Source organism: Dipodomys merriami, unplaced genomic scaffold (genome assembly GCF_024711535.1).
Source record: "Dipodomys merriami isolate MVZ:Mamm:240054 unplaced genomic scaffold, mDipMer1.0.p SCAF_2, whole genome shotgun sequence".
Lineage (NCBI taxonomy): Eukaryota > Metazoa > Chordata > Mammalia > Rodentia > Heteromyidae > Dipodomys > Dipodomys merriami.
In genome coordinates, this window is record NW_027203381.1 from 29,519,793 (window position 1) to 29,547,357 (window position 27,565).

The following is a 27,565-nucleotide window of genomic DNA, read 5'->3' on the forward strand; positions in this document are numbered from 1 at the left end:
TAAAAAAAAAAAAAAAAAAGAGCCAGGTGCTGATAACTCAAGCCTATAATCCTAGCTACTTATACGGCTGAGATCTGAGAATTGAGTTTCAAAGCCAGCCCATGCAGGAAAGTCTATGAGACTCTTATTTCCAATTAATCACCCCAAAAACTGAAATGAAAGTTGTGGAAATGAAGTTGTGGCTCAAAGTAGTAGAGTGTTAGCCTTGAACAAAAAAACTCAGAGATAGCACCCAGGCCCTGAGTTCAAGCCCCCAAACAGACCAAAAAAACAAAGACAAAAAACACTCATCAATGCAAATGTCAAGATGAGGGAATGGGGCAAATGGGATGAGAAAAATGGAACTCTGATCAAGAAGCACTGGACTCTTACAGGAAGATGTTAAAATGCAACTTATAAAGTTCAGAAAAAAATTAATCTCATTTTTTAAAAAAAGCCAAGATAAACTCAAAATGAATATAAACACCAAGATGAGAGAGGTGTTAAAAGCATCTGACAACAATAAAAACAGCCAAGATAGAAATGCTTTCACAATTACAAGCATTCTTTAAATTAAAAATAAAATAGAAAGCAGCACTGAATAAACAGAAGGGATAAGCAAGAATCATGTAAAATTTCAGAGCTAAAAAGTATCATAAACAAGCTTTGTAGGTAGATTCAACAGCAAAATGTTAGGGACAGGAGAAAGTCTGCATAAAATTGATATGCAAATATCAATTCAAAATAGTCAACATAAAGTTGGACAGAGCCTCAGAAACCTATATAACTGCAACAAAAGACTGATATTTAAATCATCAGAGTCCTGAGAAAAGAAAGGGTCTGAAAAGTACTCAAAGAAATAGTGGGGCTGGGAAGGTGGCTCAGTGGTACAGTGCTTGCCTTGCATTCATGAGGCCCTGGGTTCAATTCCTCAGCACCATATAAGCAGAAAAACCTGAAGTGGTGCTGTGGCTCAAGTAGTAGAGCGCTAGTCTTGAGCTGAAGCACCCAGGCCCAGAGTTCAAGCCCAGCAACAGACATAAACTTTAAAAAAATAGTGGTGAAAAGTTCCTAAACCTTGGTAAGAGACATAAACCTATAGATTTAGTATAAATCCAAAGAAATTTATACCAAGAGCTACCATCAACTTCAGAACATTTTTAAAATACAAATACGAAATCCTAAGAACAAATACAAAGAAAAATACAAACACAAAGAACAAAATCTAAGAAAAATGATATTGTAACTACACAGGAAAAATGATTTAGATAGATTTGGGGGGAAGGCGCTGTATAAAGACTAATACTTCTCAAGAGATGAAAGTATTATCAACATAGAATCTTAAACACAGAAAAAACTAAGAGGAAAACAGAATTCTTATACAAAAGAAAACTAAACTGGGAGAGAGAGAGGGAAGGGGTGAAAGGGTTCAAAAAAATGTATCCTCTTTACCCGACTGTAACTCCTCTGTACACCACCTTTACAATAAAATAAATAAAAAATTAAAATAAATTTTCATCAGAAGACTTACCAGAAAAGAAGGGTTAAGGGCTGAAAATGTAGCTTAGTGGTAGAGTGTTTGCCTAGCATGCATGAAGCTCTAGGTTTGATTTCTCAGTACCACATAAACAAAAAATGCCAGAAGTGGTGCCACTCCAAGCCCTAAGTTCAAGCCCCAAGACTGGCAAAAAAAAAAAAAAAAAAAAAAAGGAAGGGTTAAGAAAGTTCTTAAACAGAAAGGAAATTATAAAAAAAATCTTAATTGGACAAATAGGATTGCATGAAACTGCAGAGCTTCTGCATGGCAAAGGACATAGCTAGCAAGATCAATAGAAAGCCCACACAGATTGGGAGAAGATCTTCACTAGCCAGACAACAGACAAGGGTCTTATATCTAAAATATACTTAAAACTCAAAAAATTTAAATTCTATTGGGTGGGGGGAGGGGAGGCTGGGAAGGGAGGTGAAGGGTAAACAAAGGAGGAGGCTGCAATGCTTGGTAAAAAATGTATGCATTATCCTGCCCATGTAATTGTAGCCCCTCTGTACAGTATGTTCTCAAATAAAATAAAATTTAAAAAAAAATTTAAATTCTCCAACAACAAATCCTCAAAGAAACAACCACCCCATTAATAAGTGGGCTAAAAACTTAAAGAGAGACTTCTCTGAAGAGGAAATAAGAATGGACAATAGACACATGAAGAAATGCTCAACTTCTCTAGCCATAAAAGAAATGCAAATCAAAACAACATTGAGATTCCACCTCACTCCAGTTAGAATGGCTATAATCAAGAAATCTAATAACAACAGATGCTGGAGGGGATGTGGCCAAAAGGAACCCTGCTGCATTGTTGGTGGGAGTGTAAACTTGTTCAACCACTCTGGAAAGCAGTATGGAGGCTCCTCAAGAGACTACACATAGAGTTCCCCTATGACCCAGCAATCCCACTTTTGGGCATTTACCGAAATGATCACAAACAAGGCCATACTAAAGCACAACTATGTTTATTGCAGCATTATTTACCATACCTAAGATATGGAATCAACCCAGATGTCCCTCAGTAGATGAATGGATCAAGAAAATCACACACACACACACACACACACACACACTCTCTCTCTCTCTCTCTCTCTCTCTCTCTCTCTCTCTCTCTCTCTCTCTCTCTCTCTCTCTCTCCCCTATGACCCAGCAAGCATTTACCGAAATGATCACAAACAAGGCCATACTAAAGCACAACTGTGTTTATTGCAGCATTATTTACCATACCTAAGATATGGAATCAACCCACATGTCCCTCAATAGATGAATGGATCAAGAAAATCACACACACACACACACACACACACACACACACACACACACACACACACACACACACACACACACACACACACACACACACACACACACACACACACACACACACACACACACACACACACGTGTAAGCCAGGCACAAAGTAACAGAGGTCCTATGGTTTCCCTTATTTGCAATAACTAGTATATGTCTGGGACAAGCAGAAAAGGTCAAAAGCTACTACACGACCATATAAGATGATGCTAAGGAAAATGAACCCCAAGACGAGACACAGAGGTTTTATCTTTCTTGCTGTTGTTTTTATTTTTGGGGGGGGGGTGTCCGGTCGTGGGGCCTGAACTCTGGGCCTGGGCGCTGTCCCTCAGCTCTTCAGCTCAAGGCTAGCGCTCTACCACGTGAGCCACAGCACCACTTCCGGCTTTTTTCTTTTTTCTTATGTGGTGCTGAGGAATCGAACCCAGGGCCTCAGGCATGCAAGGCAAGCGCTCTACCACTGAGCCACCTTCCCAGCCCCTCTTGCTGTTGTTTTTAATGTACTATGTGATTTTGTGTTTCTTTTGTATGTTCTTCCCTCATGGTATAACTCCTGTTTTCACTGTATTTGAGTCTGGTGCCCTGTATCTTATGTATACATTTTTCTAATTTGGGGAGAGGAAGGGAAATAACAAAATGCTGAAACAAGGATACAAGCTGACTCATTGAAACAATGAGATGTACAAGACACTATGTTGAAAACTAACTTTACAACTTGGAGGTGGAAGGAGTTGGAGAGGTGAGGAGGAAAGGGATGGTAGGGGAAAAACAAAGGAGGGGATAACAATGCTCGACAGGAAATATACTCATTACCTTACTCATGTAACTGTAACCCTCCTGTACAGTATCTGTACAATAAGAAATATACAAAAAAAGGAAAATCTTAAGACACTAAAGAGCATAGTAAGGAAAATATGGCTAAACACAATAGGCTTTAGGGATGAATATAGTAGGCTTTCATTCTCCCCTTGAGTTATCTAGTTTATGTTTGATTATGAAAGCTAAAATTAGAATACTGTTAGTATAATTCTAACTATATTTACAATTGTTTATAAACAAGAATATAAAGGAATGTAAGAAGTAAAGTTTCAAGACTTCACATGGATAGGTCAAATTACACTACCAGATGATTATAATAGGTATCTTTGTATAAACATATGCATAATACATGCATGGAATATAAACATATATTATACATATGTATTATACAATCTACATATGTATTATAATGAGCTATATAGAACAACTAATGAAAAAACTCTATGCAAAAGAATTACAATTGTCAGGCACCCATGGCTCATGCCTGTAACACTAGCTACTCAAGAGGCTGAGATCTGAGGATCTCAAGGTTCAAAGCCAGGCTGGGCAGTAAAGTCTGTGAGACTATGATCTTCAATTAACTGCTAAAAAGCTGGAAGTGGAACTGTGGGAATAACTAGGTAAAGAATATTTGAAGATCTGAATTATTCCTTATAACTGTACATGAGTCTATTATCTTACAATAAAACTTATTTTTAAAGATCTAGACCTTTACCCACTAAGGTCATCACCTAACTATGAACAATTCAAATCTGTTAACTCTTATTAATCCTTCTTCATGCTGCACTGAGGATATACACTGCTATAAATGTATTTTACCCAAACTTTCAAACATTACACACTTAAGCAGAATGACAAACATAGGCACAAACTGACACTGAAAGACTTCATAAAGGAGATGAAATATGATCAAATATTTGAACAAGAAGCATGTGGGAATGGAGGGACATCTTTGACAGCAAAGATGAGCCAGAAATAAGCACCATACCCATGGAGAAAGAGTCATATGTGTGTTAAGAAATAAGGAAGACAGAATACACAGCTTATAGAGTAATGAAGAGGGCCAGGACAGCAGTTCAAATGTCACTTAAGAGAAAAAAAACATGAGACAAGGAAATGATAACCATGAAACAAATGTAAGCAGCAGCTTAGAAGGAGAAAGCAGAGGAGAAACAGAGAATCAACATTCAAAAACACTATAAGGAAATTTTTTGAACTGAAGACAGACAAGAGGTCTCAGGTAAAAGGGACACTAATTGCCATATGCAACAAATAACAGATTAATAAGTTTGCTTTTAAGCACTCAGAGAAGCCTTCCAACCCAACCAACCAAAAGCAGACACCCTCCCAATTCCCCTATTCTTTACTTCTACCCTTAACTCCCACCATCCAGTCTCTCCAGCATCCTTTATGTAATTATTGTGTATGGACTTAATATGTATGTTTATTTGTTTAATGCTTCTCTACCCCCAGCTACCTTGAATTAGCCATAGCATTGGATCTGGTAATGCTAAGCACTGAATAACTATCAACTATGTGCCTGTATCTGATCTCTCCCATTTCCTTCCTTTTCCACCTCAGCCTATAACAGTAAAACTAAAATACAGCATTGTTTAAATCCTCAGTATACAATGCAATGTTGTAACACTTCTGAATGTCAACCAATTAGAACTGCATCCAAGAAATCTATTACAGAAACAAAGTACTAATGTACACTGTCGGGCTGGGAAGGTGGCTCAGTGGTAGAGCGCTTGCCTTGCATGCATGAGGCCCTGGGTTCCATTCCTCAGCACCACATAAGCAAAAAGAAAAAAAGCCGGAAGTGGCACTGTGGCTCAAGTGGTAGAGCGCTAGCCTTGAGCTGAAGAGCTGAGGGACAGCGCCCAGGCCCAGAGTTCAGGCCCCACGACCAGACCCCTCCCCCCCCCCAAAAAAAGATGTTTAATGTACATTGTCACTTAAAAACAGATGTACACATAACAAAAACAAGTAACAGCAGAAATAGGGTTATCCCTACTATCCTGTACTTTCCTGAGAGTCTGAGCCTTTTCTAAGAACTGATGATGATCCTATCTGGTGTATGAAAAGCAACTCATAAAAGCCAGAATCCAGCACAGTGGTATGTGACTGAAGGCCAAGCAGTCCCAAGATCACTCCTGAGGGTTGGGACCAGCAGGGGCAAGTGAGGAGACCCTATTCCCACTGGAAAGTAAAAAAGAAGGAAAAAGAAAACCAGCAAGGTACTCCATCAGGCCATCAAAGTTATAAAAAATAAGGAAATACTGAAAGAGAAAATGTGGAAGAGACATGATGCTTAAATGCAAAGTAGTACCTTGAAATGCAGCCTGGAACAAAAGGAGGATATTAATGGAAAAACTGGTGGTATCCAAATGAAGTCTGAAGTTAAAGAAAAATCACCCTCATATAATATATGGTTAAGATTAGTAATGAGATTCTATGTTATGGAGTTAGCCATAGGGTAGTGCACTCTTGTAATCCTAGATTTCTGGAGATTGAGTCAGACATGAAAACCACAAATCTGAGGCCAGTCTGGATTAGACAGACCTTGTCTCAAAAAGAGAGAAGTAAACAGAGAGATTGGGTCAGGAGCAAAGCTGGTCAGGTCGCTAGAGCTTCCAGCTGAAAAGATGTAAGTAGTTCCATCTCTTCATAGTTACACTTCTCCCATGACCTTACCTGATGCCATGGATTCACTTACCAGTTTTAACTATGCTAGTGGCTAGTTCATTTATTTAGTAAACATTTATTGGGGGCCTACCACTTATCAGGCACTGTAAAGTCTCTAGAAACAAGAGACTAGAAAAGAAAGCACAGAGGTTGGAAGCATGACTCAGTTGCTAGAGCACTAGCCAAAAGCTAGGTCCTGGGGTGGTGAGGGGAAGAGAGGGAGGGAAAGAAAAAAAAGAAAGAAAAGACGGCTATAACCACTACCATCATAAAACTTAAACTCCAAAGAGGAAACCAGGTACTGAACTAGTATTTGCATAAATGACAAGAGTTCCGAAAAGCTTTATAGACTTCAGTTTACAAGAAACCAGTTATCACTGCCCTCTGCTTTATCTCTGGCATGTTGAATAAAGGCCTCTCAGATTTCAAAGTACACACAATAACCTGGAATTGTGTTAAAGAAGATACACTAATTGTTATTCGAGTTAAAGGCCTGAGCTTGTGAATTACTTCAATACTCTCAGGTGAGAGGGATACTGTTGGCCCACAAGCTTGAAATAGCAAGGTTCTGTAGTACCATGGAAACAATCTAAAACTATCTTGTAATATACAAGGACATTTTGGCTCTCATCCACCACAATATAATCATGACTTATAAACCACAGATGGCACTCAATAAATATTTACTCAATAAATCAAAGGGATATATATGATCGAGGCAAGCACTTCAAATTGTAGCCATTTACCACGTTTGGCTATGGAACACTTGAAATGTGGCTAGCGAATAATGAGCTATTTTTAATGTAATTTTATAATTTCAGTAACTCCTATGTATTTAGAGGCTACTGGACAAATTGGTTCAACACGTAATGTGATGTAAGGACCACCCAACTGATAAAAGTCTGGGTTTAAAACCCCAGCTCTGTCATTTAACAGGTGATCTGCAAAGTTTAACTTTTTGAGGCCTCAACTTCCTCACCTGTGAAATTAGGACAAGACCTTGTACCTTTCAGGGTTCATGATTAAAATGATCCTAAAGTAATGTGTTAACCAATTACGATAGAGGTGACTCCAGGAACGGTTTACAATCCTAAAAAGTACTCAGCCTGCTGCCTACACCTGCCAGAAAATGCCTAGGGAGTTTGGTCCAAGGGTAGGTTATTTAGCTCAGCTGGCTTTGAGAAGGAGGCCAAGGTCATATATGAGAGGGGTGGGGTCGCCTGGCAAAGTTGACCGGGTGAAGGGGCCATGACAATGCAAGACATCACAATTCTGGCCAGTATTTACGTGAGTATTGTATCACGGGTGAGTAAATGACACTTCATTCATTCATTCTTTCTTCCGGGAAGGGCTGCCACCTTACCTAACGCCCGCTACTTTCCGAGCACAGACCTTCGCTAATTGGACCCCAGGTCCGGGCGGCGGGCCGGGAAGCCCCCGCCCCCGGCGGCCGGCGGGTCCTCCCCTCCCCCGTCACGCCGGCCCCCCGAGGGTCCGGCTGGCACCGCCGTCTAACTACCACCGCACGACCCGACCCAGAAGCCATATTTAGCTGAATTTCGGTCAATAAAACAAACTTCCGTCTTCTCAAGAAGAAGAAGAAGAAGAAGAAAAAAAACGGTTCCAACTCAATGTCAAACTAGGACGGAAACTCGCTGCTCGCCGCAGCAGCCAACCAAAGGCGCCGCGTGTCCCGCAACCCCGGAGTCCCCCACCCGGACCCCGCGCCGAGCGCACAGCCCGGCCCCCGGCCGCGCCACCACAAAGGGACGAGGGACGCGGACGCGACCGGGCCTCCTCCTCCTCTCCAGCCCCCACGCTCCGGTCGCCGGCGGCGGCTCGGGAACGGCCCGGCCCGGGCGGACACTCACCTCGCGCGGCGCGCGGCGGCGGCGGCGTCGGGCGTTCCTCCGAGCCCGCCCGGGCGGTCGCGGCGCGGTCCCGCGGGCCGCAGCGCGGGCGCTACTCTCGGGCCGCCGTCCGCCGCGCCGCCTCCTCGGCCACTGCCGGCGGCTCTCCCGGCGGGCGGGCGGGCCCGACTCGGGCCCCGCCTCCGCCGCGCCCTCCCCCGCCTCCGCGCCGGGCCTCGGCGCGCTAGTCGGGACCGCCCCGCATGCCGCCGCGGCCGCTCGCCTGGTCGCTCGGCGCCCCCTCAGCGCGGCGGGCCGGGGCCGCAGGGCCGCCCCGCAGGCCGCTCGGGCGCGGTCCTCACAGCGCGCGGCGTGCTCGGCGGCAGCGCGTGCGGCTGCGCGGGGGAGGCGGGGGCGCCGCGCGCTCACCCGGATGCACCGCCCCCCCCTCCCGTTGCGGCGAGCCCACCGCGCGGCCGCGGGCTGCGCCGCGAACCGGACGGTTCCGGCATCTCGCGGTCCCTTCCTGCCGGCCGGACCCGCAGGGAGGCCCCCAGCCTTAGGGGTCCCCCGCCTCCCGCAGGCGGGGCGATCCCAGCTTCTAGGTTCAGTCCTGCCGTCCAGCTCCCCCAAGTTATGTACGGACAAAGAGGCCGCCGCAGCAAGTAGGGTAGCATTCGTGTCGGGTCACATCGAGCCCGTCCGGGGGGACGCGGGGGAGAAAATGGAGGGGCCCTCACCGCGTCCGGACCCGGGCCGCCGCCTGCAGCCACGCGTAGCGTCCGGGGGGAGGGGGGGGCGACTGGGGTCCTGTGAGTCCAGCCCCGCACGCGGAGCGCCAGGTCCAGGACCCAGGGCGGGTGGTCGGAGGGGAGGCCGGCGACCCGGGCCTGGCGTGGGGGGCTCTGGCAGATGTGCTTCGCGCATCGGGGCCCGAGAAGGGCCTTTCTTTCCCTGTTGTCCCCTGGGATAGCTGTCCTTGTCACTAATTCTCCGTGTGCCCGACCCTGGAAGAGTGCAAGGCCAGGAGCCCCATCTTCTGTCAGGCAAGCTAAGCAAGCTAAGGGCCAACGGCCCTTTCATTGAACTCATTTTTCTTAAGTCGTTCCGAAGTGTGTGTCTGGTGGCTCCCCAGTCACAGTTGCAATCAGAGACTTGTCATGTATGGTACTTGAATGGCCCCATCTGAAACTTCCAAATGCGTGTTGCGTTTAGGCTGGGTGTGCAGCTCAGTGCTGGGAGTGCTCTCCAACTTGGTGCAAGGCCCTGAGTATTCCATTCCCAACACCATGGGGAGGGGGGAGAGGTGTTCCACATGACCAAAAAGCCCCTCTACTCCCCCACCCATCCACCCACAGACACACACACAAAACTCAAACGAAAACTGCCTCTTGGAATTTATGCTACTTGTCATTATCAACATGTTGCACATATTGTATTGGAAAGTAAACATTACAAGCTGTCATTATACTCTGTGTGTGTATCAGGGTCAACCAAGTAGTTCAGGCTGGCCTGGAACTTGAGACCCTTTTACCTGTACATCCCAAGTGCTGGGATTACAGGGGTTTGCCACCACATTCTGCCTCAAAAAATGAAAAGGATTACAAAAGTACTTATATTTGGAAACAAAGTCAATTATTAGCCTGTGAATGTTCCACACTAATAATTACCCTGTTTGAAATAAAGATGTGGAGACTGGGAAGTTGGCTCAGTGGTAGAGTGCTTGTCTTGCATGCATGAGGCCCTGGGTTGGATTCCTCAGCACCACATAAGCAGAAAAAGCCGGAAGTGGCACTGTGGCTTAAGTGGTAGAGTGCTAGCCTTGAGCTGAAGAGCTGAGGGACAGCACTCAGTCCCAGAGTTCAAGCCTATGACCAACAAAAAATAAAAATAAAGATGTGGTCTGTTAATACTGTATCCAGCATAAATAGATAGGGGGATAGGTAGATTGAGAAAGGACTTATAAATCATATATCTGATAAAAGAGTTACATCTAAAATATATAAAAAACTCTTACACAATAAAAAAAGATGAGTAATTATTGGATGAATCCAATTATTGTTTTGTCCAATTAAAATACATTTTACCAAAGAAGATATTTAAATGATTAAGAAGTAATGTTCAACATGATTAGTCACTTAGGGAAATGCAGATTAAAACCACAATGGTAAGGCTTTTCACACCCACTATAACAGCTGCAATTAAAAAAAAAAATAAAAGCCCAGACAACAATGAGTTGAGATGGGCAAATTGGAACCCTCATAAATTACTCATGGAAATATAAAATAGTGCAGCCGCTTTGGAAAACAGCTTGTCAGGTTTTTACAAAGATGTATATAAAGACACCCAATGATGCCATTCCTAAAAATCCCCAAGAGATTTGAAAATAGTCATATAGCTTGCACATACTATTCAGAGCAGTATTATTTCTAATAAAAACATGAAAATAATCCATATGTCCAAGAACTACTCAGTAGATAAACAAAATGTGGTATATCTATACAATAAACTTCCTCAATAAAAAGAAACTATTGATAAAGGGCACTGGTGGCTCATGCCTGTAATCCTAGCTTCTCAGTAGACAGATCTGAGGATGGCAGAATGAGCCCTGTGAGACTCATCTCCAATTAACCACTCAAAAACCAGAAGTGGTGCTGTAGCTTAAATGGTAGAGTGCTAGTGTTAAGCACAAAGAGGCTCAAGGACAGTGCCCAGGCCCTGAGTTCAATCCCCACAACTGACAAAAAATAAGTAAATATGATACATTAGAAGAATCTCAACAATGGAGGAAGCCAAATGGAGAAAGCCAAATGAATGGAGGAAGCCAAATGTAAAAGTGTGAATATTATGTGATTCGATTTATATAAAGTATCTCTATACAATATCTAGAAGAGGCAAATCTATATAGATAGTAAGAGCTGGGGATAGAAACTGAAAGTGACTGTAGGATATAAAAGGTCTTTTTGTAGTGTTAATGTTCTAAAATTAGATTGTAGTGATGACTGTCCAACTCTGTATACTTTAAAAAGTTTTTAATTTGAAACAAATGAATTTAGGTATGACAAATTACCTCAATAAAATGTGGGATTTTGGGGGAAAATGTTTGGTAGTGGTCTTAGGGCTCAAACTCTGAGCCTGAGTGCTGTCCCTGAGCTTTTGTGCTCAAGCCTAGCACTGTACAAGTTGAGCCACAATTTCACTTCTGGTTTTTTTTTTTAAGCTGTGTGTGTGTGTGTGTGTGTGTGTGTGTGTGTGTGTGTGTGTGTGAAAAAGAGAGAGACAGAGACAGACAGACAGAGACAGAGACAGAGACAGAGAATTAGAGTAAGAGTTTCATGGACATTCCTGCCTGGGTTTGTTTCAAACTTCAATCCTCAGTCTTAGCCTTCTGAGTAGCTAGGATTATAGGCATGAGTACCAGCAGCACAGTTGTGGGTTTTATGTGTGTGTGAGTGTGTTTTTGGGGTGTGTGTGTCTGTGTGTTTGTTTTAAGATTTGGGCTGGGAAGGTGGCTCAGTGGTAGAGCACTTGCCTTGCATGCTTGAAGCCCTGGGTTTGATTCCTCAGCACCACATAAACAGAAAAAGCCGGAAGTGGCACTGTGGCTCAAGTGGTAGAGTGCTAGCCTTGAGCTGAAGAGCTGAGGGAGAGTGCAGAGTTCAAGATTTATGTACCATTGAGTAGCCAATATAAAATCTGAGTGCAAAATCTTTTGCAGTTAAAAAAAAACCTATATGGATAACTGTTCAATTTAAATTGTACTGTGTAATCAAAGGCACAACGACTTTATAACCAACCACTCTTCAACATCCCCAGTCCACCCACTCCTGCTCATTCGAAAATGTTTCTCCACTTAACCCACTCAAAGAATAAGAAATGGAGTTGAAAAGGGCAAGTATGATTGAGAGCTGCAAGGAATGGTTTCAAACAGGGTTAAAATTTACCAACAAGGAATAGGTGGAGGACATAGATGAAGGAATCCTGTGTAAGAATACTAACAGTCTTTCCCAGTATTATTCTCAGTTATTCTTTGTGCTGTGGGGGACTCCCTAGTTTCCTTGTGGTGTACAGATGTGTGCCTTGGGGAGAGCCTTGGGGCTGGGTAATAGTAGGATTCAGATTATTTTTCATGATTTGCTAGTTTTTCTTAATGAGTTTTTCCATGATTTTTCTGTTTTTGCCATAGGAGGAAAAATCCTTAGAAGATTAATTAGTGCAAACACATTGAACTCTCCTACTTGATAAAGTCTATCCACCCTGCATTTCCTTATCAAAGGAAACATACCAGAGGCTGCTGCTTGACTCAGTGCATTGTTTCTGTAAGTCCTTTTAAAAGGTGGTTCTCTAAATGATACTGACTTTCTTTCATCTTGTGAATCAGGCCTTTCATTCGTTCCCCTACTAACTAGACTGCTAGAGAAAGGCACTTCTGGTGTGGGGAGGTGTGGGAGATTGCCCCTAGCAGAGTAAACTGCCACAGGGCAATTGACTAGTGTGGTAGAACAGAAGGGAACAAGGAGAATGTTAACAGAATTATGTATCAAGCATCTGCAGGTGGGGAGAAATGAAGAGCAGTTGATAGATTAAAAAGGAGAGGCAAACAGGCTCATACAGGAGTCAAGTCACCTGAAGATGGTGGAATCATACAAACTGTGTATGTAACTGTGAAATGATTTTTATTTCTTTTATCAATCAAAAGCCTAGCATCCATGCCTGGTAGCTGCAGCCTGAGGAACAGGGTATACTTTATCCCTATGTAGCTTCCCAGCATCATTTCTGTCATGCACTGCTTTGAGGTCCAGGACAGGTGAGCAATGGCAGCCTGTTTGTGCTTTGGAACATGATTGTGTGAAATCAAGTGTAGTTATATCAATATGGTAGGGCAGGCCTGGGCAGAAGGTAGGATCACAGACAGGACCTGCCAGAGCCTTGGAACTGGTAATCCAAGGCATTTATGAGAATGATGGAGGTAACAAGGTAGCAATATATAAGGTAAATATATATATATATATATATATATATATATATATATATGTGTGTGTGTGTGTGTATGTATACTATATATACTAGGTAGCAATACCATAAGTTCCTTTTTGTATCACACTACATGTCCCTTAAGGACCAGAGGGAATATTACATATCACTGTGAGTCCAGGCTGAAGGAAAATCCATTCCTCAGTGTAGATGCACTAAGAAGAGTCTGTGGCAGCCTGTACAGTCTCTGTGCTTTCCCAGTCAGTATCTCTTCCATCCCCACCCGCAAGTTGTATAGTTCATTTTCAACACAGTGCCTAGTAAGTACCACTGTTGCATTTGTTTACCCTTTATCCTTCCATTTCTGTGTCTTCCTTACCCTCCCAAAGACATAAAAAACAAAGGTAAGATAGCTTTTGTAAAAAATACTTTTTTAACTTTGAAATAATTATTGACAGGAAGTTGTCAATAATAATGAAGGAATAATGAAGTTCTTTGTAACCTTCATCTTATCTCTTCCAATGATTACAAAGCTCATAACTATAACAATATTAAAACCAGCAAACTGACACTGTTGCAATGTATGTGTATAGTTCTGTGCCATTTTATTGCATGTATAGTTTCTTGTAACTACTGCCAGAATCAAGATACAGAATTAACCCATCATCACAAACAACTCTCAAATGCTATCCTTATACTGTATAGTCACCCCCCCCACTGACTATAACCCCTGACAACCACTAATCTTTTCTCCAGCTATGTAATTTTATCATTCCAAGAATGTTATGTAAATGAAATCAGACACATATGACCTTTTGAGATTGTCTTTTCTACTTAGCATAATGCCTTAGCAAATGTTTGGGTCATTAAAAAATTGTTTTTGTGCTATTCACTCTGTGATTTGCCATGGTTGGAAGTTGTGATTCTTCACTTAGTTTCTTCTGATACCACCCTGGAAATGGTGGGAAGGGGGCCATGAGAAATTTCTGGCAGAGGTGAGAGTCTAAGTGCTCTACTCAACCTTTGCCAACTGGAGTAGGAGTGAAAGCGTTTGTCAAATGGACTTCAGTCAGACAGTTATTGTCCAACTGTATTGCTACGTTACACCTTTCCTGTACTTTGGAGAGAGCAGGCATTTCATATATACATTTTTTTAAATGGTTTTCGTGTAGTATTCCTGCCCCAGCACTCAGTCCAGGATATATATGGTAAGAAGAAAACCCAGGGAACTCATTGCTCAGTTGGTCCTCTGATCCCAAGATCCTTAATTGGCTTCCTCGATTTTCCTGAATCTCATGATTATTTTATGTATGGTGTGGTAGACTGAACTATTCTTATAGGAAGTATATTCTACCTTGTTCTGCAATGGGAGTTAAGAATGAAATTTAAAAAAAAAATAAGAGATCACAAATTACTCCTCCAAGAATGTTACTCCCTATTTCTTGCGTTCTAGTGGATTTATGAATCAAGGGAAAACAGGAGAATTATTACTAGTCTATTGAGAGTTCTACTCATATGACATGAATATCTACACCAGTTATAATGTTCACTGTATTGGGAAAATGCTCAGCATGCTAGATCAGAGACCTAGTTGGAGACTGAAGTTGGTGAGCACAGAGGAACAAAAAAGTTAATGCAGTTAGTGATAAGAAAAAGACAGGGGGGCTGGGAAGGTGGCTCAGTGGTAAAGCGCTTGCCTTGCATGCCTGAGGCCCTGGGTTCGATTCCTCAGCACCACATAAGCAAAAAAGAAAAAAGCCGGAAGTGGCACTGTGGCTCAACTGGTAGAGTGCTAGCCTTGAGCTGAAGAGCTGAGGGACAGCACCCAGGCCCAGAGTTCAGGCCCCACGACCGGACCCAAAAAAAAAAAAAAAAAAGAAAAAGAAAAAGACAGGGCACAGCAGGGTTTGCTCTGATAAAGCCAGGGCACACTGGACACATGGTCCTGTCTGGACATGTGGTCAACTGAGGGGCAGACAGTAGTGGGAAAAAATGACCCTAAGACCTGATGGATTAAAAGTCAAGTAAGTCATCAATAGGATTTTATGTTTAAGGAAAGAAAGTGTCAGGAGAGAAGGAAGAAAGTTAGGTACAAAAAGCACCAAGCACAATGGAAGCAAGAGCTAGGAGGCAGTAGATTTGGTGTTTGGGGATAAAGTCAGGACTTCATGCCATTTAGAACACGTGCATGAGGTTCATGGGAGCACTGAGTTACACTCCCCTGATTCAGTATCTTCAAAAGGAAATGGCATGGTGTTTGCACAGTATCACCAAAAGTGACCAAATCCACATAAAGTCAATACTCATTTTTCCATGGAAAATGAATCATGAGGGTGACTGGTAAAGCAATGCAAAAAACAACAACAAAAACCAAAAACATGTTAAAGTGAAAGTGACCAGGTGTGTCCTGGATTCTTAGTCAACTGTTTAGTAAGCAAAAAGTCTACTCTGATCACAATGCTCTTCAACTGTGCCCAGGATATATTGTGCTTCCTGGAGCTTTATCTGTTTGTGGACAAAGCATGTGAAGCATGAACTGGCCAAGATTATATTCAGAGTTCGAAACCTCAGTTCTAGTGACAAGAAAATACTATTCCACTTTTAATGGACTATTCTTCTCTACCCTGTGCAGCTTGAAATTTCTTTTGAGTCTTCTTAATGTCATATAACAATATCATGAATTCATAGTTTAAACTTTGGTCATCTTAGTCTACAATCTCTTTCTGTCCCGCTGTCATTTATCCATCATCTACGTATCTATCTACATCTCAGTAGTGAGGATCAAACCCAGAGATCTGCACCTGGAGTCCAGTCTGTTTGGAAAGCACCCATCTAACCAAAAAAAAAAAAAATCTCGAAGAACTCAGTATCCTTTTCAACATAGGGGAGGAATAAAAAAAAGCCAAACAGCAAGATTTACACATTTGCTTTATGGAAAATTTTTTCTAAGTTTCATCACAAGTTGTACCCAGATTCTCTTGTGGTATTATTATGAAATAGCTAGGAGTAGATGGGGAAAAGAAATTGTTATAATTTTTCATGAAAGTTTATGGTTCTGCTTCACTTTTTTTTCAGTGAACACACTTTCAAGTTACAGGGTATATAGCAATCTGCTGCATTATCTTAGATGGTACATTGATATATTTGTTTTGGGGTTTCCTCATTCACCAGAATCTTGAAGTTAAGTTCGAAATTTATTTGGAGAGAAGAAAAATTTTATATATAAACATTTAAGACCACATTAGGTGAATATTTTTAATGGCCCATATTCAAAATAAATTTTTTTTCTCTGACTTCACCAGTTCCAATGGGAAATAATCAGCATGCTTGTGGTCAGACTTCCTTCAGATTAATCTGTATTAGGAATTTTGACATGTAGAAAATAAAATTTCAAAATCCTAGGGGGGGGGGGAAATCAAATGGCTTTAGAAGGAAGAGAAATGGAAGAAGTGATAGATACTTGGTTCAAAATAGGTACTGTTGCCAAATGTGATGGTGTGCACCTGCAGCCCATCTACTGAGGAGGCTGAACCCAGGAGGATCACTCCAGCCAAGGACTTCAGGGTCCTTGTAATACTCTGTTACAGAAGAAACAAGAAAAAAAAGGGGGGAAGGTATTAGCATCCATAAGACCCTGGATTAGATCTGTAGGAAAGGGAGGAGAGAAAGGGGAAAAAGACAAAAGAGAACCAAAATTTTACCTATGGTAGATGGCATGTAACCCATTAAAAAGCCTCTGCTCAGGGAGCATAGCAGCAACAAGAGCTCTATTGAGTTAATAGCTATACTTTGACATGCCACACCACTTTCTAAAATAGTCCTTGAGACCGTTTCCACCAGCTCTCAGGACTTTTCCACATACAAGCCATCTTGTACAGTTCTGTCACATTGGTCTTCCTAAAATACCTCACTTGTGAAACAGCTCTGTCTACATATTAGTCAAGACTTCCAGCCAGGTGTTGGTGGTGGCTCACCACCAATTAATCCAATTAATTGGCTCCAATTAATCACAGAAAAAGCTGGAAGTGGTACTGTGGTTCAAGTGGTACGAGTGCTATCCTTGAGCCAAAGGAGCTCAGGGACAGCGCCCAAGCCTAGAGTTCAAACCCCAGGACTGGCGAAGAATTCCAGATACTAGACAATTGGTTTCCTAACTCTCCCGTCTTTCCACAATTTGCCCATAAGAATTCTCAGCCACACCTCCCACCTCTCCAGTTTTATGCTATGTGTTTCTTCCTTGCTGCTTTCCTCCACTACTTAACCCCAAAGGCTCCATTCTAGTGCAGTTTTCTTTGCCTTCATCATAACTCAGGTCAGTTAGATCCGTCTTTTCTTTATTCAAAATTCCTCTAATCTCACTATCTTTAATACTTTCTCTTCTAGCACCAATCAGAATTGCTCATCACATTGTTAGCATAATGTTTTATGTTTTAAAGGCTTTTAATAACTCCTGGATGGAAGACACTATTTTCTATATTTTAGATATAAAAGAATATATTCATATGATAAAATTCACATAGGGAAGAAAAGAAATAAAAGCAAATTCTTTCCCACAACACTATTCACTAAAATAATTACCTTTAGCTTTGGAGGTTTGTTGTTTTTCTTTTCTTTTCTTCCCCCCCCCCCACTCACCTTTCTCCTCTCCCCTCCCCCACTTTCTTTTTTTTCAATACTGGGGATTGAATCAAGGCCTCATGCTTGCTAGCAGGAGCTCTGTCCCTTGAGCTGCACTTCCAGCCCTCTTTTGCGTTGGTTATTTTCAAGATAGAGTCCCACTTTATGCAGGCTGGGCTGCAGTCCTCCTACCTGTGCTTCTCTGAAGTGCTGAGCACTGCAGGCATACACCACTGCACCCAGCCACTGTATATCTCCCTTTGCTGTCACCATACACAGCCATTGGTTAACATGGAGTCTTATGAACTTTTATTCTCAGGCTGCCCTGGAACCTTGATCTTTCCCCTGATTTGTGTCTCCCAAGCAGTTAGGATGAAAGACTTGAGCCACTGTGTCCAGCTCTTAATTATTTCTTCAACCATTTGTTTTTCTACTCTTTCTTCCCCCAGTTGATCCCTCCCATGGGTCTAATGAATATATTTACACTTCCATTCTTGATTTATTGGCTTTAGATAGTGTGCCTGTCAATTTTTGCTTCCATACGTACAAACACTCCACAAACTGATTTACAGCAAGATTTAGTCCAAGCTTATGAGTTATTAGCTGCAGCTCTGCTGATCTTGGTCATGTAGGTGTCTGTTGTCTTCTCATGTAGGTGTCTGTTACTTGGGACATGTTTCCATTGCAGAGGAGCATAGCTCAAGAGGAACAAATATGGTATTTCTGAAAGCATCAGTTCAAATTCTGAACTACTGTCACTTCCACCAAATCTAGAATTGGTGGATAGGGATGACATTGTATACAGTTCTTCCAGTTGGCATGGCAAAAAATCCCCAAACCATCAGGACAAAGAATGTGAATGTATTATAAACTCTGCAATTATAACTGTGTTCTAAATTGGTAATGATTGGATTAGTGATTTACTGTACCATACACACACGTCTATTTAGTCTTACTTACCAAAGAGAAGAAGTTAATCTTATTAATACCATTGCTTCCCTTCCCAACCTCATCCTTCCAGTCGCTGGGATGGCAGGTACACACTTGCACCCAAATATTGTTTGAGATGAGGTCTTGTAGACCATTTTTTGTCTAGGCTAGTTTCATATTGTGATCTTCCTGATCGTAGCTCCCAAGTACCTAGAATTAGAAACACACACTACCATACCTACCTAATTAATTATCTGCTGAAGTGAATACAGTTTCTTATCAATTCCATTCATTTACAGACCTTCTGTCAACTTGTTTAATTTGAACCAATTGCTTCACAGCTGCTGCCAAGTCAGTAGCCTCAAGGTTCTTCTTTTTTTTTTTTTGTCTCTCCATTCCCCCCCCACCCCACTAGCTATTCTGAGGTATGACTGTTATTTTTTGGATTCCATATCTTCATCTTTTTAAATTGTGATTTTCATTTTTCTAGGGCATACACTCAAGTGATATTTTTTTCTCCAGAAAGAGAATTTCATTCTGACTTGGACACTGATAACTTGGCTGGGCACAGAATACTGTGTCCCAAACCACTTGTTGTGAGACCTGCTAAGGCGTTCTATTGTATCCCTGTCAAAATCAGGACAATCAGAAAGCCAGTATCGGTTTCATCCTACTGCAAATAAGCTATTTTTTTTAATCTCAGGAAGCTTTTAAGTATTTTCTCTTTAAAATGGTGCACTGAAATTGCGTAAGAATGCATGACTGAACGAGTCTTTAAAAAAATATTTAGCCAATAGACATTTTAATATCCCTTTATGTGGTCAGCAGTGCTAGAAGTGGAAAATATACAAAAGGAACACAATATTTCTCAGAGAGTTTCAATCTATAAAAGTACATTTACTGTCTAGCCAAAGAATAAATTATTAAATGGCTCTTATATAATGAATTCTCTTTATTTTCTTTTTGTGTGATGGTACTGGAGCTTAAGCTCAAGCAGCACCTGAACACTATCCCTTTGCTTTGTCACTCAAAATTAGTGCTCTGACTCTTGAGCCACACTTCTACTTCTGGCTTTTTGGTGATTAATTGGAGATAAGAGTTTCACAGACTTTCTGCCTAGACTGGCTTCAATCCTCAAATTTCAGCCTCCTGATTAGGATTACAGATGTGAACTATCAGGAGCCATCAGTACCTAGCTCAATATAATGGATTCTTAATAAGCCAAATTGTGTCAGGCACTTATTTTGTGTCTGATGAAATTGTGTATAGTAGAAGTTATTTACTTTTGCACCTTCTTGTGGAAATACTCTACAACTTTTTGAGGAAGAAACAAAACCAGCCATTTCTTTGCTTTGTTGTCCCTTTGTGCAAAAACCCAAAATTACTTTTTCCTTCTACTCCTCCATTACTCTCCTTTAAAATTATTTTTAGAACATTTCAAATTATATTACAGTAGACACTCACTTCATGGGTAAATATACAAGTTAAAATTAATTATTTTCATTTCCTCGTTTAGATTTGTCCTGTAATTTGATCATATTGCAATAAACTGATTGTTGGATTGGTTTATATTCTTGAGACTATTGCTGTCTTCTCCTTTAGGATGATAGAAATCACATCCCCTAACCATATCCAGTTTTGCCTTTTCCTATGCCTACTGTCCTAGATGTGGTCTAAGGCCAGATTCCCACCATCAGAGGGAATAAGGACATGATCTTTCGGGTGGATGAAAACAAATGAGGTGTGAGGGGAAATAGAGACCCAACAGGGCTTGTAAAAGAACAAATAAAGTGAGAATATCAGTTCCAAATGTCTACAATCTCAATCTCTGTGTTGCCAATGGAATAAAACAACTAAGGAATGCTCTAGAGAAACTGATATATTAACACATGGAAAAAATAGCCTATTTTAATGCTAAAGTCATGAGACCCCTTAAATTCTTCTTTCTTGGTCTTTAGTGTGACTTAGTAGATGTGTTAAATATACAGCTTTCTTGGCTTCACCAACCAAGTATCTGGGAGTGGGTAGAGCTGGTTTTATCCCCTTCCTGTATCTGAAACCTCCCAGGAGCAAGGGTGCCAGTGGCTGATGCCTGTAATACTAGCTACTCAGGAGATTGAGATCTGAGGATCGATGGAGGTGGTTGTTTCTTTCAAAGACGGTCTGGCTGGGCAGGAAAATCCGTGAGATTCTTATCATCAACCAAGCACCAGAAAATGGAAAGTGGAGCTGGTGGCTGTGGCTGTGGTTCAGAATGGTAGAGTGCTAGCCTTGAGCAGGAAAGGCTCAGGGACAGCACCAGGCCCTGAATTCAAGCCCCATGACCAACAAAAAGAAGAAAAAGAAAGAGAAACACATTAAGAAAGAATGAAAGAAAAAAAAGAAGAAAGAGAAAGAGAAAGGAAGGAAGGAAGGGAGGGAGGGAGGAAGGGAGGGAAAGAAAGAAGAGAGGAGGAGGAAGGAAGGAAGGAAGAAAGGGAGCGAGGGAGAAAGAGAAAAGAAAGAAACCTCTCAAGAAAATCCTTAGGAGTTTTGATAGCTCTTGCTTGATCTACCAGTTAAAAACCTAAGGCTCTTTATTGCAAAAGAACAGTTAAATATGATTGCCAAATAGATGGTCCCCACCCCACCCTCAGAAGGTATTGCTGTGTTTGTATTTCTTTGGATATCTGTTGGTAACTCAGACAACTGTTGCTGACTAAGAGCATTAAAAACTTGCCTTTGGGAGTTGTCTCAACGTATTTTCCCAGACATATGATTGGAAGACAAATCCTAAAGCAGAAAACTTGAATCCCTAATAATGGATCTTTGTGCACATATGTTTGTGCACGTACGTGTCCATAGCCTGTAGCATGCAGATAACCACACTTTTACATACATAGCCGTACTCCAGAATTTTTGCTATAGAGAATAGATTCATAATCAGAAGGCAATGCAGAGCTTTCTTTCTAATATCTGATGGGTCAGAAAAGCTTCTAGCCATAAGATATTTAAATAATTTGAAATGCAATGAAAAAAATGAGATACAATGTTAAGACTTGCAGGATGGGCGAACTGTATGTATGGTCTACAAGACCTGCTCTTTCTCTGGTATTTTAATGCTCCCTTTGTCTTCCTTCCCAAGTGGTTATCAACTCTGAACTTCTTAAAGGAGAAGGGGAAAGCTGTTGGCTCTACTGATCATTCTACTTTTGTTATTGGTCCCCTAGAGGGTTTTCCCCCTTGCATTAGCAGGAAATCTATGCTCTTAACTTTTATTTTATTGTCTATTTTCTTTTATTTTCTTATTCTTTTATTGTCTATTTAGACTATAACCTAAATATGTCATTGTTTTTCTGTTTTGGTATTTTTTTCTCTGTCTTTTCACTTGCAACTTGCGTCTTATGTTTCAGGTATGTCTCTTGAAAGTGGTATATGTCCAAATGTGGGTGTTTTTTGTTGTTTTGTTTTTGGTGGTCATGGGGCTTGAACTCAGGACATGGGTAATGTTCCTGAGCTCTTTTGCTCTGCCAGTTTGAGCTACGGTGCCACTTCTAGATTTCTAGTGGTTAATTGAAGATAAGAGTTTCATAGACTTTCCTTCCTGGCCTGGCTTTGAACGGCAGATCTCAGCCTCCTGAGTAGCTTGGATTATAGGTGTGAGCCACCAACGCTTCGCTAGATTTGGTTTTTAATAACTGCAACAAACATTCTTCAAAACTGAATTTATTCTATTAAAATTATGTTTGAATTTATTTCTTTTACAGTATGGTTTCTATTTGTTCTGTGTCTTTTTCTAATTCTTATTTTCTTCTTTTTGTTTTCTACTTTGTGCTTTGCTAGTCAAGTGCTCTGTCACTTGAGCCATGCCCTCAGTCCATGTTTTGCTTCTTTAGTTCATTTTTCAAATAGAGTCTCATGAACTTTTGCTGGAACTGCATTGAACCATGACCTTCCTGTCTTTGCCTTTCAAGTAACTGGGATTACAGATATATATGTATATACGCTGCTATGTGCAGCGTCTTTATCCTTAAAAACAACTCTGCTGTTTCTCCATCACTATTTTTATCCATGTATAGTTAGGAGATTATATAGTCTATTTCTGTTTCTTCTAGAAAATTTAACTGCATTTACATTTGTTGAAAATTTTGTTAATAAGTTTGCTATTTTTTTTCTTTTTATCTTGGACCTCTCTGAGATCTTTTGCTATTACCTGAAAAACAACCCTTAGCATTAGCATTGGAGGGGCAGTTGTCTGTTGGTACTAAACTTCTCTTTTTGTCAGAGCATTTCTTTATTTCACCTTGATTCTTGAAAAAAAATTCAGTGGGAATACAATACTACTTTAATGGTTATCAAAACATATTCCATTATTTCTTGGCCTCAATAGTCACTATTGAAAAAAATCAAATTTAATTTTTTGTTTATAGCCTTCTTTTTTTGTTGTTTGTGGGGCTTGAACTGTGGGCCTGGGTGCTGTCCTTGAGCTATTCTGCTCAAAGCTGATGCTCTAACACTTGAGCCACAGCGCCACTTCCAGTTTTTTTCTGCTTATGTGGTGCTGAGGAATCAAACCCAGGGCCTCATGGGGCCTGAACTCAGGGCCTGGGCACTGTCCCTCAGCTCTTCAGCTCAAGGCTAGCGCTCTACCACTTGAGCCACAGCACCACTTCCGGCTTTTTTTTTCTTTTTGCATATGTGGTGCTGAGGAATGGAACCCAGGGCCTCATGCATGCAAGGCAAGTGCTCTACTACTGAGCCACTTTCCCAGCCCTGGTACTGGAGTTTGAACTGAGTACAATGCACTTAATACCACTTGAGCCATACCTCCAGCCCTCTGGTCTGTATTTTGTAAATGTTTTTTTCTTCTAGTCGTGGCCCTTGTGAACTCAGGGCCTGGTCACTGTCCCTGAGCTTTTTTTTCTCAAGGCTAGCATTCTACCACTTGAGCCACGGGCGCCACTTCTTGCTTTTTCTGATTTTGTTTTGTTTTGTTTTTCTGTTTATATACTATTGAGGAATAGAAGCCAGGGCTTCATGCATGCTAGGCAAGCACTCTACCACTGAGCCACATTCCCAGCCTTGTATTTTGTAAACTTCTTATTTTGAATAATTACAGATTCAAAGAAAGCTACTAATATTACAGAGGTCCTTACGGTACTCCCCCCCCCCATTTTTCCCCATTGGTCACACACTACATGATTATAATAGTAAATTAAAATATAATAGCAAAACGAATACAAGATTAATGTGTGTACATGCAGTTCTATGCTGCCTTATCATATGTGCCGACTCCTGTAAGCACATTCAGTTTCAAGAGCCAGCAGTATCCTGTCACCATGCCACTTAGAGACACACCCAAACCCTCACCACCCTTGTCCGTTTGTAACTGGTAATCTGCTTTCCATCCCTGTAATTTTATATTTTTGAAAATGTTATATAAATAAAACTACCCTATATACTATGAGCTGAATTATATCCCCCAAATTCATATGTTGAAATCCTGTCAAGTTGACTGCGTTTGGAACTAAGGCTTTTATGTGGTAATTGAAGTGAAATGAAGAGAGACCAGGAAGTTTCTCTCTCTTTTCTCCCTTTTTCCCTCCTCCCCTCTTCCTTTTCTTCCCCCAAGAAGGGATATACCATGAAGGTAGCTGTCTGCAAGCCAGGAAGATAGCCCTCACCAAAAACCACTGTTACCAGATCTTGATCTAGGAATTACAGTCTCTAAAACTGTGAGAAAATATATTTCTGTTACTGAAGTCCCTCAGTCTAGAATAAATGCATTGTCTGTGACCTTTTGAGACTCACTTTTTTTCTACTCAGCATAATAGTCTTGAAACCCATTCAAATTGTTTGGTATATTAAGGGCTTGCTCCTTTTCATTTCTGACTACTATTCCAAATGGACTGATTTTAAGAATTTCAATTTGTTTTTGGTGTTCTGTATATTTGCCATGATGTGTCTAGTTGGGTTTTTTTTCTTTTTCTTTTAAAATCCTTCTTTAGACTTTTTTTCCTGTCTCCTGAATTTGAAAAGTGATATCATTCAACAGCTCTAGAAAATAGCCATTATGTCTTCTAGTATGGCTTCTCTTCCATTCGTTCTTCCCTTTCCTCCTGGAACTCTGAGTAGACATATGTTAAATATTTTTACTTCATCCTCTGTGACTTAGGGGCGGGGACATTGAGTGCTACTCGGATTTAAATTCAGAACCTTATGCTTGCTAGACAGGCATGGTACGACTTAAGCCACGCCCCCATCCCCCCCCTTTTGCTTTTGTTTGTTTTTCCTAATAGGGGCTTGCATTGTTTCTTAGGCAAGCTTGGACTGCTGTCCTTTTATTTACCCTTTTTACATAGCTGGGGTGACAGCTGTACACCACTACATCCAGTTATTGGTTGAAATGGGATCTTGCTAAATTTTGTGCCGGGCTGGTTATATTCTATGGTCCTCCTCATCGCTCTCTTTTGAGTAGCTGATGTTATAGGTGTGAGCCACTGGGCCCAGCCTAAGTGCTGTGACTTAACTTGCATGCTTTCCCTTTTTTTGTGTCATTACGCTCTACTCTAGATTATATAATTAGATATTCCAGTTCACACATTCTTTCCAGTAGTTCAAGCTATCCATAAAGTTTTAATATCAGTTAATTATGTTTATAACATTATTAAGATATGACTCACATACTAAAATGTTAACCCTTCAAAAGTGCATGTTTTATGCTTTTAGTATGGCCACAAAGTTGTGCATTCACTATCATTATCAGTTATCTCAGAAAGAAATTCTGGACTCACCAGCAATCAATCCCCAGTGAGCATTTCATACACATGGAATTCTACACTATATAACTGGCATCTAGGCATTTTGTTGTTGTTCAGTATGTTGTCTTCAAGTTTAATGCATATCATGTATTTTATTATGTCTTATTGAGGAATAATATTCCACTGTACATACCATATTCCATATCATTTTTTGCTAACCATTCATCAATTGTGTATATTTGAATTTATTTTACTTTTTGGCTGTTATGAATTATGTTGCTAAGAACCTTTATATACAAGTTTCTGTGTGAACATATGTTTTTCACTTCCCTTGGTTATTATATACATAGGAGTAGAATTGTTGGGTAATATGGTAACTCTATGTTTAATCATTTGGGGAGCTGCCAAATTGTTTTCCAAAGTAGCTGCATGATTTGGCATTCCCACAAGCAATATGTTAGGGTTCCAATTTTCCTACATCCTTGCCAATACTTATCATTTCCATCGTTTGTTTTATAGTCATCGTAGTGGGTGTGAGGAAGTTCTATCCCACTGTGGTTTTGATTAGAAATTTTCTAATAATGAAGCCGCGCTGGTGGCTCATGCCTGTAATCCTAGCTACTCAGGAGGCTGAGATCTGAGGATCACGGTTCAAAGCCAGTCCAAGCAGGAAAGTCCGTGAGACTCTTAAACCACTAGAAAACTGAAGTAGCGCTGTGGCTCAAGTGGTAGAGCACTCACCTTGAGCTGAAGAACGCAGGGACAGAGCCTAAGCCCAGAGTTCAAACCCCACGACCGATCAAAAAAAATTTTTTTCTAATAATGATACTGAGTTATTATGGCCATTCTCACACTTCTTTGGAGAAGTTTCTAATTAAATCCTGGGCCTGTTTTTTTTTAATTTTATTGTAAGATTTAACAAGCATTTAGTTTAATATGACAGGGTTAAAGTATGGAGAAATAGAAAAAGCATTTCCTGCCCCTCATGCAAAATGGGAGTAAAAGATTTCCCTTTGCCTGTTTGTCATATAAAACAATCCAGGGTCATAAAGACTTAATATTATCTTTTCTTCTAAGAGTTTTGTAGTTTTAACTAGTACTTTTTCATCTTAGTTAATTTTGGTCTGTATTATGAGGTAAGACTCCAACTTCACTTTCTTGCATGTGAATATCTAGTTGTCCTGAAACTATTTCTTGAAAAGATTCATCTTTCCCTTATTGGTAGAACCCCACTGAGTTGTATTGATATTTTTTAAATCAATGAACAGAACTGATTCATAAATAGGTCAGTCATAGACTGTGTTCTTAGCATGCCTGAAACGCTGGATTAATCCCTAGTTTGGAGGGTTTTGCCATTTTAATAATCATTTTCCAGGTCATGAACACCGATGCCATTCTAAACACTTACATTGGCCTTAGTTTCTTTCTATGACATTTCATCATTTTCAGTGTACATGTTTTACAGAGTTTTAAAAATGTATTTTAAGAATTTTATTTGTCATTATAAATACATGTTCTACTTTTCCATATTATTCATTAATTATGTGTAAAATGTAATTGATTGTTTTGTATACTGAAACTTTGTCCTATAACTTTGCTGTCCTTAGTAGTTTTAATAAAGAGTGTGTATTTATGAATGCCTTAGAACTAAATGTGTAATTATGAGCGTGTGTGTGTGTGTGTGTGTGTGTGTGTGTGTGTGTGTGTGTGTGTGCGCGCGCGCTCTGGTCTTGAAGCATGAACTCAGGCTGTGTGCTGTCCCTTGAGGGTTGTTTTTTTTTTTTCTTGTTCTTCTCTGCTTTTTGAGCTACACCTCTATTTTCAGCTTTTGGTGTTTAATTGGAGATAAGAGTCTAGTCTCCTGGACTTTCCTGTCTGTCCCAGCTGACTTTGAACTTTGATCCTCAGAACTGAGCCTTTTGAATATCTAGGATTACAGGCATGAGCAACTGACAGATTTTCTATATTTAATATTATTTCATCTGTGAATTAAGTTAGTCTTAATTCATCCTTTCCAATCTGGATGCCTTTTATTTCTTTATTTCTTTTTAGTTGTCGATTTGCCCTTGTTTCTAGTATAATGTTGAATAAAAGTACAAAGAATAGATATCCTTAT

The 27,565-nt window shown here is 40.7% G+C and overlaps 1 protein-coding gene and 1 long non-coding RNA gene across 2 annotated transcripts in view; one reads left to right on the top strand and one right to left on the bottom strand.

Annotated features, from left to right (window-relative positions):
- Galnt1 (polypeptide N-acetylgalactosaminyltransferase 1) overlaps positions 1–8,349 on the bottom strand; it is an 80,513-nt gene extending 72,164 nt beyond the window's left edge. Inside the window, exon 1 of the mRNA XM_070029324.1 lies at positions 8,210–8,349. The gene's annotated coding sequence lies outside the window, so the exon portion shown is untranslated. The remainder of the gene's footprint in view (positions 1–8,209) is intronic.
- Positions 8,350–8,656: 307 nt separating this feature from the next.
- LOC138832039 (uncharacterized) overlaps positions 8,657–27,565 on the top strand; it is a 51,507-nt gene continuing 32,598 nt past the window's right edge. The window contains exons 1-2 of the long non-coding RNA XR_011373485.1: positions 8,657–8,853; positions 12,375–12,507. This is a non-coding gene — a long non-coding RNA (uncharacterized lncRNA). The remainder of the gene's footprint in view (positions 8,854–12,374; positions 12,508–27,565) is intronic.